Genomic DNA, 3,879 nt, shown 5'->3' on the forward strand with positions numbered 1-3,879 from the left:
TAAAGGTCTATTTAACATTATATAAACGCATATAATTCAAATTTTCTCTGCCGCCTAAAGTAGATTACACCTCACAGATTTGCATGTAACGAGATTAAAGCTAGACGGATGCATTCGGATTTCCATATGTCTAACAATGGCACATTACTATTGCTGGGTGTATATGCATTGTGTAGACATCATATATACAGATATTTTGAGGATATATGGACTGAAGAGGGTAAACAGGGCCTTAGATGTTTCCAAGAGGCTAATTTTGGCTGATAATGTCTAGGGTCTTTTGGATCAGCAGTGCGCTTTCTAGAAATCTATCTATTTATAAGCTTTACCATTTGACTGCATTTACACAAACAATTATCTATTCTGTAAGGTAATTTAAGTGTTTATACACCATGATAGTATTTGTTGCTGTACCTTTAATTATGCAGATTTAAATCAAATAATTTCTTGGCAGTAGACTGAGAATCTAATGGAAATCATTGATAATGATGGGAAAATAATAAGAAAAAAAATAGTAAATGTGTTTAATTGTCATGAATATATATATATATATAACTATTCCATCCATATATATATATATATATATATATATATATATATATATATATATATATATATATATATATATATATATATATATATATATATATGTTTCTTCTTTTCTTTTCTTTTGATTTTAGGGAGAAATGTGACCTTTTCATGATATTCACTCGTATGTAGGTCATCTCTGCGGTGGTCTATGAACATGCTAGCCATAAAATTTGTATTTTTAGCTGGAATAACATATGGCACACAACATACAGAGCTGCTAATGGATAAGTCATCATCTCTAGCCATACAAGTTGGCAAAAAATAAAAAACAAACCTATAAAGCCTGACAAAAAATATTTCCAGAAAATGAGAGTTTCCCTAAAGTCCTGGTTCTGCTAGATTGCTTGTATTGTTTCCTGTGATGTTCCCCTACGACCTTTCAATGGATAAATTACATTAAGATCTACCATATCAAAAAAGAAAAATATTATGATAAATATATCACATTTATATTCAGATGAATTTGATAGTCCAATTTATTCATTGCACTCTGCCTCTGAAATCCAATGAGCCTGTTTGGTTCGTTCCAGCCACAACAAGCGCTTTTCATTGTCTCGCAGCACGGTTGCCGGGAAAGCCGTGCCAATTCGTCAATCAACTCCATCTCGACCGGCCGCTTCGGATTTGATTGTTTTGAGTGTTTTAATGCATCTGTCCAGGCAAATGGTGAAGAGAGAGTGACAAAACAGATTTGTGTAAATAAAGATGGAGAGTAAACGGACGTGGCAATTTTGAAATTGGGCCAGTTGCGACAGACACCAATCTTTCCTCCAGGATGGCAGCCGGGCACATCCAAAGCCTGCTTCTTATTTCCATTTCCACGCTCCTAAAATCCTGTCAGCTCCCTCACACACGCAGACAGCCCTCGCATTTCACACCGAATTTCTGTCCGGGTCTCTGGAAGCACTCGCTCGCTCCATGCTGAGGGGGGAGAGAGAGGGAGAAAGAGAGCTTATCTAATCCATATTCACTGACAGAGAATTGAAAACCTAGACATAATGAGTAAACACAGATTTTGCAAATGTCTGCAGAGGAGATGTGAACTGTGATGAATGTTTGTGGCCCTCTGTGATGCATTGGACCTGCAAACATGAAAATGTGATGTCTCGCCCACCATTAGCTCAACAAATCGCCCGCCCGGAGCCCTCTGCCATGATTCATTCCACCTTTAAAAATAACACGGTTAGCGCACATGCTCTGAAACGTTGAGCTGCGGCGCTCATGCGGGCGATGCGGGTTTGAGTCCGGTTGGCGTTATTTCTAGAGCTGGGTATAGATCTTTATATGCATTCTTAAAATCCCCAAGAGGTACAGTGTCTAGTCCAAATCACCAATACATGACTCTTATGATCTGGTTCTTTTTCAACGAATTGAAGTGACCATTGTAGCCTGATTCTCGAATGAACTATTCCAACCCGATCTCATGGCAATTTGTACGTATTTTACGAGGTGGCTAATTCGAACGAATTCATACGAACTCACTCATACGAATTTGTAAGATTTTTGCTAAATCTTACATATTTTACGAGTTGCCCAATTCGTATAAATTCGTACGAATGACCTACCCCTGACCCCGCCCCTAAACCTACCCATCACTGGGGTTTTGACAAATCGTACTAATTAGCCACCTCGTACTCACTCGTACGAATTCGTATGAATTGGTCGTGAGATAGCGTTGACTATTCTTATGAAACGGTTATTTTTTTATTGTCATTCCTACAAATTTATACGAATTGGGCAACTCGTGAAATGCTAAGGTGACCAGTCTGATTCACCAACAAATGACTCTTATGAACTCTTATGAACCCTTGATTTAAGAATTTATAGATATTTGTATTAGAAAACAAGACAAAAATACAGAGTAACCAAAAAAATATTTTTTTTGCAATGTGGTTCCTAGGCGGGACAAATTCATCAAAGTTTAATACTTATTTGGACAATCCCCTAACCCTAAGAATGAGCAATAGTAATAGTGATGTTTGCCTGACCACAAAAGCACATCATACAGAGCTGTCCATTTGATTGCAGAAGACACATACTTGCTTTCAAACTGCTGGATACATGGACTGGCTTTCCTCTGGAGGCCTGAACGAGATAGATGAGAGGGCCAGCCGCACGGCCCAGATCCAGGCCAGAAGGTGTTAATCCACTAGGGGATGATGAGGGCTCTGAGTCTGGCCAGAGTGGCATCTGACAGCCCCCTCTCTCAGCTGCGTCGAGTGCCTTGTTTTCACACATTCTGAAATACACATCACGCTCAGGAGTAAATGAGATTCTGCCATCTGAGAAATTACAACTGCACAGGCCGTCCAAGAGCTCCGGCAAGAGGTAGTCACGACAGAGCTTACAATCAATTTTTTTTTTTTTTTTTTTTTTTAGCAAAACCACACACTCCAGAAACAAGCAGAGAGAAAATGTGGCCGAATGACTTGTTTCATTTCTGGCACTTGGGTATGACACAAGACAGACAGAGATGTTACATCCAAAAGAAGAAGAAGAAGAAAAAAAACATAAACAGCGGCCAGCGTATATGTCCAAAGTCCCATGAATTATAGAGAGATTCGAGCGAACACCCCATTGAATTTCAAAAAACTAGGAGGAATGACACGGATGTATCTACACTCGGATGATATGCTTGACAACTAGCAAATCCAAGCTTTGGAAAAATGAAAACTGAAATGTATGAATCCCTGTAGCTTTACAACCAAAATCCCTCTGTTTATTACCAAAACACTCTTGTGAGCCAGTTCCTGCCTCAAAAACAGACAGCCTTGGACAGCATCTGTCCAGAACGTGATCTTTTTCCACAACTTTACATGTCGTCATATAAATACACTTTTACCTTAGACCTCAGTGAAGGAAGCGAAGCAATAAAAAACAACTTGTCTCTTCCTACAGTTCTGTAAAACTGCAAAAAATCTTACCTATATTTACTGCAGTTTCCAGCTGAACAATAGTGGCATTAAAACACCAACCATTTTGTGTTTCTGAAAGCGCACTGCAACTGCTACAGCAACTGCTGACCAGTATTTAAGGTTGAGCAATGAGCTCATTGGCTACTGATACAGCAGGAACCAATCAGTTGTGCCCTATAGACAATGATGTGACTGCAAACAGACTGAGTTAAGGACCTATCTGCCTGTGCCATCTAGAGTTTCATGACAGAACTTTGTATATATCAAGGCCACTAATAAGAATTAATTCCCTTGTTTTACCTTGTGGCCATGTTGTAATAATTTGTTTACTTTTTTTTTTTTTTTTTGCAGGGCTCCGTATTTCACTTTGAAA

The 3,879-nt window shown here is 38.8% G+C and overlaps 1 long non-coding RNA gene across 1 annotated transcript; it reads right to left on the reverse strand.

Moving 5' to 3' along the window:
• Nucleotides 1-669: 669 nt before the first annotated feature.
• Nucleotides 670-3,580, reverse strand: LOC309490153. The gene is made up of 3 exons (XR_014202606.1): nt 3,516-3,580; nt 2,631-2,830; nt 670-1,512 (listed from the first exon to the last, which is right to left on the reverse strand). It is a non-coding gene; the product is annotated as an uncharacterized lncRNA (long non-coding RNA).
• Nucleotides 3,581-3,879: the final 299 nt, after the last annotated feature.

The sequence above is a fragment of the Leuciscus leuciscus genome (genome assembly GCF_965113295.1).
Source record: "Leuciscus leuciscus genome assembly, chromosome: 25".
NCBI classification, from domain to species: Eukaryota; Metazoa; Chordata; class Actinopteri; order Cypriniformes; family Leuciscidae; genus Leuciscus; species Leuciscus leuciscus.